The 13,146-nt window shown below is 37.7% G+C and overlaps 1 long non-coding RNA gene across 1 annotated transcript in view; it reads right to left on the bottom strand.

Moving 5' to 3' along the window:
- LOC125483496 overlaps positions 1 to 12,779 on the bottom strand; it is an 18,550-nt gene extending 5,771 nt beyond the window's left edge. The window contains exons 1-3 of the long non-coding RNA XR_007262460.1: positions 12,745 to 12,779; positions 11,110 to 11,308; positions 5,160 to 5,369 (exon numbers count right to left, since the gene is read on the bottom strand). This is a non-coding gene — a long non-coding RNA (uncharacterized LOC125483496). The remainder of the gene's footprint in view (positions 1 to 5,159; positions 5,370 to 11,109; positions 11,309 to 12,744) is intronic.
- Positions 12,780 to 13,146: the final 367 nt, after the last annotated feature.

A 13,146-nucleotide genomic window follows, 5' to 3' on the forward strand; every position in this document is an offset into this window, starting at 1 on the left:
CCTGCTGTGTTCATCCAGCTCTACACCTTGTTTGTCTCAGATTCTCCAGCATCGGCAGTTCCTACTATCTCTGCACCGTCTGTCTGGAGTTGTATGTACGCCAGACCAGACGGAATGCAAATTTCCTTGCTATAACAGCCAATAGCGAACCAAATGGAGTTTTACGGCAGTTGAACACAGTTTTAAGGTGATTATTAACAGAGCCACTTACAATTCCAGATTTTGTTAACTGATTTTAAATTTGATCAGCTGCGAAGGTGGGATTTAAACAGATGTTCCCAAGGGATTATAGCCTAGGCTGCTGGATTATTAGTCAATGCCACACCAGTACCATTCCCTGATGCATAACAGTTGTGCATAATCTACTGCAGCTCAAAAGTTTTAATTTTTTTAAAATGGTGGAAATCTTGATCTTACTACACCAATGTCAATACAATGTACCGTCTGCAAGTTGTTAAAGTTACAAATATTTACTTGCAGAACACGACACATTTCTGTTTTGGTCAAGAGACGCTACGGGAGGCAGTCCAGTGAAGATTCACTCGGCTGATACCAGGACTGCCTTATGGGGAGAGGCTGAGTAGATTGCATCTGTGATCATTGGAATACAGAAGAATGAGAGGCAATCTTATTGAAACATAATAAGATTCTTGGGGGATCTTGACAGGGTAGATGCAGAAAAGTTGTTTCCCCTTGTGGGAGAATCTGGGACCAGATGGTATAATCTCAGAATAAGGGGTTGCATGTCCAAGGCAAAGGCAGAGATGATGAGGAATTTCTTCTCTCAGAGGGTACTTAATCTGTGGAATTTATTACCACAGAGGGCTGTTGAAGCTGGATATTAAGTATATTTAAGGCTGAGGTATTAAGGGAGTCAAACAAAACCGACAACAGACAGAGAACTCAAAGAATATAAAGACAGCAGGAAAGAACAAAGAGCTAGGAAAGCTAAAAAGGGGCCATGAAATGTCCTTGGCAAACAGGATTAAGGAAAATCCCAATGTTTTATATGTATATAACGTGCAGGAATTTAGCTAGGGAAAGGGGGAAGTCCACTCAAGGACAAGGGAGAAGGACATGTAGACAGGGGTATGTTAATATTCTAAGGCATGTCAAGGAGGTGGTGTTGGGGATTTTGAAAAGCATTAAAGTCAACAAATCCCCAGGACTTGATGAGATCTATCCCAGAATACTGAGGGAGGGAGAGAGAAAATTGCTGGGGCCTTAAGTGAAATATTTGTACTTTTAGGCACAGGATAGATCCCAGAAGACTGGAGAAAAGCCAAAGTTTTCTCTTTAAGAAGGTCAACTGGGATAATGCAGGAAATTACAGGCTGGTGAGCCTCACATCTTTGATTGGCAAATTATTGGAGGACAAGATTCTTGGGGACATGATTTGCTCACATTTGGAAAAACATGGATTTATTAGTGATGGGCAGCATGGTTTTGTGCAGAGTAGGTCATATCGCAACTTTGGTTGAGATTTTTGAGGAAGTGACAAAGATGACTGATGAGGGCAGGCAGTTGATATTGTCTGCATAGAACTTAGAATGGCTTTTGACAAGGTGAAGTCATATGGGACCTGCAGTGAGTTATATGAAGATGGATACAGAACTGGCTTGGTCATAGAAGACAGAGTAGCAGTGTAGGGGTGCTTTTCTGACTGGAGATCTGTGACCAATGGTGCTCTGTAGGGATCAGTGCTGGGACCCCTATTGTTTGTAATATTGATTTGGAGGAGAACATCGGTGTCCTAATTAGTAAATTTGTAGATTACAAAGAGTAGGGACCTGTGGAGAGTGAGGAGGATTGCCAGAATATCAATAGGTTGGAAATTTGGGCAGATAAATGGAAAGTGAAGCATTTTGGAAGATCTAATGCAGGAGAGAAGTATACAGTAAATGGCAGAACCCTTAGAAGCATTAGCATATGTAGGGATCTAGACATACAGGTCACAGCTTCCTAAAGGCGGCAACACAAACGGATAAAGTGGTCAAGAATGCAAAGTTGCCTTCATTGGTTGAGGCACAGAATATAAAAATTAAAGCATAGAGTATAAAAATATTTGAGATGTGGAGATTTTGGAGAGGGTACAGAAAAGGTTTACCAGGATATTGCCTGGTTTGGAGGGTATTAGCTATGAGGAGAGATTGGACAAATTTGGTTTGTTCTCACTTGAATAGAGGTTGAGGGGGCAACCCGAAAGTAGTATATAAAATTATGACAGGCATAGAGTGAATTGATATTTGGTGTCTTTTTCCCGGAGTAGAAATGTCAATTACTGGAGGACACAGATTTAACGTAAAAGGTGGAAAGTTTAAAGGATACGAGAGAGGCAAGTTTTTGTTTTGAAACAGAGGGTGGCAAGTGCCTGGAATGTGCTGCTGGAAGAGGTGGCTGAAGCAGATACAAAAGCAATGTTCAAAAGGCACCTCACAGGTACGTGAATAAGTAGGGAATAGAGGGATACCACTGCATAGGGGTAAAAGGTTTCTAGTTTAGAAAAGCGTCAGGTGTTCGGGCAGCTTCGTAGGCTGAAGGGCCTGTTCCTGTGCTGTGCTGTGCTGTTCTTTGCTCAAAGTTCAAAGGGCAAAAGCAAAATGGAATTATGGATTATCAAATCAGCCATAATCTCAGTGAATGGTGGAGCAGACTCGATGGGCTGAAAGAATTCAGAAGTAAGCCTATCTCCTCTGGTCTTCTTGTTGAAGACATTGAAGATGCATTTAGATGAGCACTTGAAATTCCATAGCATACAAAGCTATTTTAGAATAGCTAGTTGCTTGATGACTGGTGCAGAAATGATAGGCTGAAGGGCCTTTTAATATGCAGTGAAAACTAATACTGAAGAGGACAAAAATGATCCACCAGTTGACAGTAGTAAAGGTATTCACATTTAATGTAAAAAAAAATTTGCAAGTTGCTATGTGTGGCGAAACTTCAAGATTACTTTTAATCTCACCTGGTACCATTTTTTTTCATTATTCATTCGTAGGATGTGGACGTCACTGGCTAAACCAGCATTTATTGCCCATCCCCAATTGCCTAGAGGGCAGTTAAGAGTCAACCACATTGCTGTGGATCTGGAGTCACATGTAGGCCAGACCTGGTAAGGATGGCAGTTTCCTTCCCTGAAGGACATTGGTGAAGCAGATGGATTTTTGCAACAATCGACAATGGATTCATGGTCATCATTAGATTCTTAATTCCAGATATTTATTGAATTCAAATTCCACCATCTGCCGTGGCAGGATTTGAACCTGGGTCCCCAGAACATTGTCTGGGTCTCTGGATTAACTGTCCAGTGGTAAAATCACTAGGCCATCACCTCCAACATGACATCTGAAGTCTCCTGTAAGGCTCTCTTTGACATCCTCCCATTTCTCATCCATATTTTGCCTCTTGAATATGTTACTTCAAAGCAAACATCAGATTCGACATGTATGTTAATGGCACCCAGTTCCATCTCACCATCATTTCTCTTAGTCCACCCAGTTCCATCTCACCATCATTTCTCTTAGTCCACCCATTGATTGTCGTGTTGACCAACTTCTTGTCCCAGATCCATTCTGACTTTCTCCAAATAAACATCGTCAAGATCCAAAATATTTCTTTGGCCCTTCCATAATTCCATGCACTCACCACTGATTTTGTGCCCTTTTTTAACACCCGTGCCAACCTGAAATGAACATGGCAAACTCAGAATCCTGGCTGATCCTGAGCTGAGTTGCAGACCTCATTCTCTCTATCTTCAACACCATTTACTTTTACCCTGTACAACTGTATGTCTCTGCCTGTTTCAGCTTTGAAATCCTAATACAAGTTTTTGTAACACCCATTCTCAACTACTCTCTCAGTCCATAAACCTAAGCTCATTCTAAACGCTGCTGCCTGGATTCATAACTCACATCAACTCCCTTTTATATATCACCTATGTGGCCTCTGACCTTCATCCCAAATTTCTCCACCTCTCCTTACTGAAGATGTTCCTTTAAAAAAAAACTCTTTGCTTGGGCTTTCAGCTTATTTGGTATCTGTCAACCTTTGTTTAATAATGCTCCTGTAAAGCACCTATTAATACTTGACAACATTAAAAAGTATTTCAACTTGCTGTTATTATCAATGATATTTTATATCTTACTCTCTCAAATAAATCTAAAATACAGTGCTCCATGAATTATTAGAACACATTTGAAATCATAAATAAAAAGAATTAAACACGCAGGGATAATGTGGTAAAAGCAGTGCCCAAAGGGTTCAACATGCGATGTACCTGGGTAAATAACACAACTGCCCCCTTTTTGCATTTTAAATGTCTAAAAGATTTTAATGGTTAAACTTCACTAAGCTTCGCACATTTGAACAAGGATTGTGCAGATACTAGCATCTTCTGATATAATGCATAGTCACAGATACAGAGGTACAACAAATTATAAGAAAAAGGCACATGCACAATTATACATTGACCCTCCAAATGGGCCAATAGCCTCCTAGTAAATTACATGCTCGTTTCCAAATCCATTCAATGTCCTTTGTTTACCTACTTTCCAGTTGAATCTTGAATATCGACGTAATTCCTGTCTCAACCTGTCATAGGCAGTAAAATCTATAGCCCCGAAAATAATTCTCTCTTGGTCTGTGTTCTAAATCTTTTTAGCCTAACCTTGTGCTGTGTCTAACAATTTTTTACGCCCGAATTAAAAAGGATACCTCATTCTAAACAGCTAACATTGTTAAACTCCATCTGAGAAAGCAACATAAATGTGGTAAATGTTTTTGTCAAATGTCACTGCCCAACTATTTAGTATAGCAGCCATGTGTTTTATTAATTACACAAAAGGTTGTACACCAAAACTAAAATGCATATTTTGTAAAACTAAATTTGGGGCTGTACGTTTGTCAGTTAACCCCAAGCAGACGTACAAGTGAGTTGTATTGAAACATTTGAAGGTGAGCCCGAGAAACATGTTAAGAGTACTCAAAATCTGTTCATTGAAAACAGACTCCAAACAAATCATTTTCAAATGTCATTAGGGGCAAAAATTATTTTACAAATATATATTGCATGTTAACATGCAACTACTTCATACTCATAACAAAACTGAAACAGCTGACCTAAACTCTCGGAGTCAGTCATCGATATGCTTAACAGCTCTTACCTGAGAGTCAATTCTGTTATCCATACAATTTTCATTCTTTTCTCCTGCTTTTGGCTCATGGCTTTCTGATTTTACCAGACTTTCTGATAATGATGACTGTTTAAGGGACTTTTCTTTCGCCCTCATTGCTTCAGCTTCTTCTTTTATAACACTAGTATCAGACATCCTCATTAGACAAGTTTACTCTGCATTCTACTGAAAACGTGGAACCTGCAAGGTACACAACACCAGCTTCAAGTTACAGAACAAATTTTCCTCCTAGGTTAAATTTTTTTATTCTACAAACCTCAAATATGGACAGTCATGATACTGCAAAATTACTGTTAAGTATTGCATTCAAAATTTAATTCAGCAACCTCAATACAATTATTTGAGAAAACATCAAAAATATAAATAAAAGGAATGTTGTAGAAATTGGATTTTCAAAACATATTTAATAACATATCAAACCAATAGAGGAACACTGATACAAATGAATGACGACTGTAGTGAAGAGACATTGGCAGGACAAGAGTTTGATACAAGATAGCAATCAACAATTCTGTTGCCTATCTTTACAAATCAGTACAATGCGCACTATTGCTCTTCACAATCACGGGAATATACTTGGGTAGAGAGAGCATAACAATAAATTTGTTGACTATAAAAGAGTACATAGTAATATCAAACATGAAGTCAACTGTAATAGAATTCAGAAAGATAGATGGGTTACTAAATTGAACAGTGTGATGTCAGATGGAATTTAATGCCGAGAAATAGGACATGTAGTATTTTGGGAAGATGAACAATGAGAAGACATTCACCAAAGGGCAAAATTTTAAAAGCCGTGAAACAACAGTGAGACACAGGGACTCAAAAAACAATTGTGAAAGTGAATGAAGCTTAAAAAAATAAAGTTGGGTACATAGGATTTAATAAACAAGGAACATTAAGACAAAAACAAAGATAATGTAAAGCTGCGCAAACTCTCAGTAACTTCAGATTTACTAACGCATCCAACTCTGGATACAATTAATGAAAAAGCTGGACAGCATCAGAAATAATTTACTAAGATGAAGTCAAGGATGAGAGGTTTTAATACTGAGGGGACTACAGAAAGCTAACTTGTTACTTAAACAAGACTTGTGGTATGGAAATCATGTTGCAAATTATAAGGTCAACAGCAAATGATAACTTGAATTTTAACATCTGATCAAATTGATTAGTCCAAAAAATCAGGATAATCCCAGGTTGGGATACAGTAGCTCATCGCAACCATGGTTGCAGAGGCGCATTGCAACTGGTGGTAGCACCTCAGCAGCCCAAGTAATTAAAAGTACTATGAAGATATGGTCAGGCTGAGTTCATTTTTCCATAGTAACGTAGCTTGCAAGACCTTGAATAGGCTGTGAAGCTCAAGTCCAGTATAATTATTGGCACCTTCCCAACTTGCAAAGACTGGAGGTTAGGACAGAGGATTGTATAAAAAGAACATAAATCTAGAAAGTGAATTATTCCAATGAAGTAATATTTAACATTAGGATCTTTTATATTTTTTTTGATAGTTATGTTCACATGGATAAACATTCCTGCAAAGTGCGTTTTAGGTTACCCAGTTGTTATAATTAACTTGAATTTTCTTAAGCTATTTGATTGAAGTTCCATATGTAAGCCTACTTAAAGAGAGGATCCTGGAATTTTTACTATGAGACCTTGGGTGAATTCATGACCCAATCTGGGAGCTTTTGATCAAAGTCTTGGATGTTTCCAACATTACCCTATGGTTTTTAAAAGAAAAATAGCTAAATAGGAAGTAATTTTTAATATACAAGTGGCATGAGAGAAAAAGAGCTTGCAACTCAGGATTTATTACTCTCTCTGAACTTGCTTCCACAGACAACCTTTCTGAATATGCACTTATTGAACACAGGGAGTGATAACAGGGTAAGAAGTGTGGCAGGACAACGATCCAGTATTCTCATGCAAGAGGTGAATATTAAATGACACAGCTACTAACAAAGCAGCTGTCAGTTAACTCAATTTCCTATAACTGTCACCTTTAATACCAATTGTGATGTGGAGAAATTCAATTGTACAAGCAATAACACAACAAAGGTTACAACCAGAGGCCAGCTGGAAGAAGTAACATGCTCACATCCAGCAATTGTGTCAGCAGTTTCTGCACCGTCCCTGCAGATCCTTACTGTAACACAAGACTTAGCCTTACAAAACTCAGAACAGGGGAACCAAAAAGGGGAAAGGCTGTTTGATCATGTGTTCATCCTGACAATCCACAACTAATCTTAAAATCTTAATCTTTGTTTTTAGGCATACACAGATAATCTCTTCTCTTTCTGAAAAAGGAGTAATGTTGTTTCTCTTTCTCTGTACAGAAGTAGTCAATTGCAAAAATTATATACTGGCTACTAAGTGTTGTCAGGTGTCCTGTGAATGCAAAAGTTGCTGATGTCATTAATCCTCCTCAGACAGATACCACAAAAAACAATTCGCATAATGGCAGCAGCTCATTTACCATAAACTGATAGCATTCCATTAATAATTTACCATTTTAACCACTGCCAACTGAACTATTTGTGTTATACACATTTATTGTTATCACTTATTCCTATATGGTTGACAGTATTTTTTTCTTGGATGACTGATCAGATGCCGTCAATTTCCTCTATTTGCTGCTACTATCACTGAGAAGAAGAGTATTTTTTTTTGTTGGTGGTTTTCTACTTACAACAGTTTTGGATAAGTTAAGAGAAAGAAGTAATCTGCTCAGCCCATAAAGCAAGTGGACAATACACCACAAAATCCTTCAGAAAAAGCCAAACACTCGTATGTGTAAACCGAAAGGATTTTTTAAAAAAATGACCATGTCTGAAGAATCCAGACGATTTTTAAGCATCTGGATTGAGGGTGCCAAATGATGTCAACGATATGACCTTCCAAAAGGCATTTGATAAGGTTTCAACAAAGAGAGGAGAAATGAAGGAGCACTGACTTAAGGCAAGAAACAAAGACTGGGGATAAAGGGAATATTTTGTCAGGGGGACTTTACAAGTGGCATTCTCCAAGGTATCTGCACTTGATTTCAGTTCTTTACCATCTATATGAATGAGCCAAAGGGAAAATTAACTGGATACCAAAGTTTGCAGGTGATTAGAAAGCATGTTAAATAATATTAATGGAAACAGAAAGTTACAAAGTGACATACTTAGACTGAGTGAGTAAATGGATTAAAATTATGGGATATGTCAATGTGGAGAAAAATAATGTACTTTCTAAATGGCAAGAGTTTAGGCCCTGCCTAAAAGTAAAGGATTTAGATAAGTATACACAAATTATTAAAAGCTGCAATCCAGCTGTTCAATAAGTAATAAAAAGACAAATCTACTTTTTAAAAAGTAAGAAACTCATTCAGAGCATGTTGAGATATTGGTAGTGAGTCACTTCTTTGAACCATTAAAATCCATTTGGTACAGTTCACATCATCACCTGCCAACACACTGGAACAGGAAGTCTAAGCTCTGATGTCATCACTGTGCACTCTCAGCGCACTGGAACAGGAAGTTTCTGTGACTGTTGTTCCCAGAGCACTGAAAAAAGGATATCTGATGTCAGTGTCTGTGCACATTACTACCTACCACTTGCTAGCCCATGCTTCACTTCACTTACTACCCTGTTCGCTGCTACACTCAGGGCTTTGCTGTGTCAATGGTTTTGCATGCACTATAAATGTAAGCGCTGTAAATGTGAGCTTTTAAAAAAACATTAATCAAGGCAAATTTGTTAAACTTTCCAATGCAGCAAATCAGATATGGGCGATGTGGTTCTCTGGTGAATCTGGATTGACATGCATGGAAAATTTTCAAAAACAAGCAGCTCACAGTAATGTCGCAGATACTGTGGCTACGTGGTTAGTGAGCGCTAGCCTGTTGCAATTGCAGTGGGAGCAAATACATGCTTGTGTGAGTAGCATTTTGTTTTCAATGAGCTGATAGTGAACATTTGAAATTCTTATTAATCCAGATGGCTGAGATACAGCCTTTTAAAATTAAGATTTTCAAGACTAAGATTTTATGTGATAAGGATATTAGAAGGTAAGAAACAAATGGAAAAAATAAGTCGAGGCACAGATCAGCCAGGATCTAACTGAATGGTTGAACAAACTTGAAAGCACTAATGGCCTATTCTTGATCATGTACTGCCTTTTCTAACATCAAATTGAAATTGCACAAGTTCAATTTCAATTTACATGGTGTAGACCCATTACCAGTACTACAAATATTCATGTGGTGAACAATACATTTGGTGCTTGATAAAGCTTGTTTTCTAAGAGCTCAAAACATAAGTTAACATTTTAGTTTGAATCATAAGATTTGCAATTTCAAATACAGTAAGAAAAACAAATATTTATTACATGATTATATTTGCACATGGAGAAAAATAACAAAATGCAGAAATTTGTTGCACTTGATTAGTGGACTCTACTTTAATGCTAGCTTTGGCCCATTTGATTAAACCTAAACTTATCTTAATTACAGCCAATTTCCCAAGTCATCATTTCTGCTTCGTTCTTCTACCAACTGTGCCCTTTTCCCTTCTCCTCGTATATTCATGATCGTTATAGATGACTACCTTGCAATACACAAAGATCTACACTGGTTGATTCCATCTTACCACGGCCTAAAGAGCAAATGTGACATCCACATTATGAGATGTTGCCGTGCACAATCAGCAAATATGAAGAACAGCAAATTAATCTATTTTTGGTGGTGTTTGAGGAGGGAGAAATGTTGGCTGGGATACCAGGAGAACTCCCTGCTCTTTCAATAGTGCAATGTAATCTTTTATGTCCACCTGAACAGAAAGACAAGAGCTTACAAGTGGAATTTATAATATGATCTTTCATGTGGCAAAACACATGTACTACCACTGGATAGTACAACACATCAACACACAAATAGAGTCTTCCTTTTATTTGTTTTCAGCTGAACCTAAACATGTTATGAACTTAGGCCCATTTAACTCTGACATGAAATAGATTTTTGGGGCAGGGCATGCCAGACAGAGACAGAGACACAGAGACAGAGACAGGGGAGAGAAAATGGTTCCAACTACGAGATGTGAGAAGAAAAAAATACTGTGTTATCCAATGTGCACTGCAATACCAAAAACAAAGCACAGTCCTGGGTTTAGGATCGCAACAAAAATGATCTCTGGCTTGCGTGCATCAAGGATGAGAACAGATTTGATATTTCATGTTGGGATCTGTGAGAGGCATGATACTCCAATCCCCTCAAAGATTATTCACGGCAAAGAAAACAAAAACAAACAACAAATATCTGAGGCATTGGGGATATACAAAACAAGCAATAATCCACATGAATCCAGGTGGTAAGAGTTAGGTTGAAAGCAATGTAAAGGCTCAAGTTGAAAACTATATCAAGAAAAGGATTAAACTGCAGAAGAGGATTTCAGAGTATTGACTGATTTCTTTAAAGTGATACAAGGACTTGTGAGGAAAAGAAAGACGATGACTGTATATAAAACAATATTAATAACAGAATTAGACCATTTCATTAATGGTAATATCAAAGCTCAAGCCAGAGTCCTGGAAACCACAAGGGGTTGGAGAGTAATTTTTGACAGAACTGCTGAATGTGCAATGTCTTTCCCAAATGAGGACAGACTGCTTCACTTACAAAGGGAAAACTGCCCAAGGATGGAAAGTGAGAATGCATGGGGTAACTGTCTTTCTTCAATTCCAATGTACAAAACAGACAATATGGTGAATATTAAAATCCACTTGAGGTGCTATTTAATTTCTTTTACAGCAATTAACCTACATTTGTTTTATCCTTTAATATTTAAAAGAGTTTACCTCTAGCAGCTCATTTTTGTTATTCTGTACTAATGCAGTAACATACACTCTGATCTGCAGTTTAGGCTCCAGATTTACCTTCAGCCTTTGACAGTTTTGTTTCTGTGGCAATGAGGTAATAAACCAAACCAAGATTTGCCCTTAGTGCTGCTGATCAGGAGGTCAACTTTACTGAGCCTGCTGGAAGTTGACAAAAGGAGTCCCATGTCCTTATCACCAGTGTGGAGCCCTGGTCTGAATATGTCTTCCACCAATGAAGTAAATCATTCCCAAACACCTAAAAAGGAAGAAATATACTATATTAACATAAAAATATTAATCCAAGATAATTTAAAATGTTCAAATTCAATAGAAAATATTGAAGCTAGATTCTTTTAGACATGTCAACAACCAGCCAAAAATAATCCTTCCAGAATCAACCTCTCTTCTATGCCCATATACGTAGTTAAGTGAAGCCTACACAATCTGATATACCACAGTATTTGCTCATCAAGACCAAAAAGGATGATTCAATTTAAAAATTGATGAATCCTTGAGCAAGAAAGTACCAATTTTAAAAAAACGCACAGAGTCTGATTCACACCTAAGTATACAAATACATCGTTCAACATCAGAAAATTCTTTCTGGGAACTGCTAATACACAATCTTTTGTGAAACACAAGAGAAAAAGCACGTAACAATTGTAATGCAAGGTGTGAGAGATTTATGTAATTTAACATAATTATTTGCATTTTTGAATTTTGGACCAGCAGTATATGGGTTTTGTGTGCATCTGGAGGAGTTTAATGATCAACTTGCAAGTTGCTCTGCAGCCACAATGATTAAAAAAAAAAATCAAATCAGTATTTGAGATAGATTTCCTCAAGTGTGAAGCGGCTTTAAGTATATTGTGACAGTCTGAAATAAACAGTCATATGCTTTGGGCTTTCAGATAAAAAACAAAATTGCCATTTTTTTGGAGCTTATGGAAAAAAAACCATAGGATAAAAGATAAAACTTTTTAGCTCCAGCTTGGGTAGTTTGCAGATATTTGGCCAAACCTGGAGGTATAAAAATGTGGGTGTTTCTCCTGAGAAAGCAAAGTAATTTAAGACTGTTACAGAAGAGGTTACTTACTGTCAGGAGTTTGGTTTACTAGTAGGTGATGGCCTAGTGGTATTATCACTAGACTATTAATTGAGGGATCCAGGTTTGAATCTCACCATGGCAGATGGTGGAATATGAACACAGTAATAATCTGTAATTAGGAGTCTAACAATGACCATGAAACCATTGAGGATGGTGAGGAAAAAACCATCTACTTCATTCATGCCCTTTTGGGAATGGCATGACATCTGCCACCCTTACCATGTGACTCCAGACCCACAGCTTTGTGGTTGGCTCTTAATTGCTCTCTGGGCAATAAATGCTGGTCTAGCCAGTGACACCTGCATCCCATGAATGAATATATTAAAAAAAGTTCCATGCCACAAGTGTTTGATTAAAACCCTGAACACATTATGTGAAGCTGAGAAAGCCTCAGCTCACTTATGTGACAAAGCATGGAAGAAGTTATTGGATTCTTCTGACCAGGAAATGAGCCATAGCCAAGTCAATCCATTTGAGAGCAAGAGAGGGCGAGAGACTGCAGGGGCGAGAGCGAGAATGTGAATTCTCTCTGTTGGGAGTACAGGAAAAGGAGTGCTTCTCAGATTAATGTAACTGTATCTTACGGTGTGTTTCAAAATCTTTAAATTTTAATCCTCATTTCTTTTGCGTAATAAACTTCTGTCTTGTTGCTCAACTCAACTCTGCAGGATTGAGCGTTTGTGCTTCAGTGAAAGGGCATCTTCTTAAAATCATTATTAAAAGTAACATACATAGCCAGATTTCAGTCTGGGATCTGACTTGCCCTGTCATGACATCAGCTGGGATCATAAGATCTTCAAAATAATGTTTCTGTTGGATTCATGAAAATTTGAATACCAATGTAAAAACATTAATACAATTTTCAAATGTAAAGAATTGAGAAAGAGTACAGGTGTTCATTGTTATAGCCAACAAATAAAAATTAAGTAGATAAAATTCACTAATTAAACTCTTAAGGGCCTGGAACATGTACCAGTCACCCCTTC

This window comes from Rhincodon typus, chromosome 7 (genome assembly GCF_021869965.1).
Source record: "Rhincodon typus isolate 14 chromosome 7, sRhiTyp1.1, whole genome shotgun sequence".
In the NCBI taxonomy this organism is placed as follows: Eukaryota; Metazoa; Chordata; class Chondrichthyes; order Orectolobiformes; family Rhincodontidae; genus Rhincodon; species Rhincodon typus.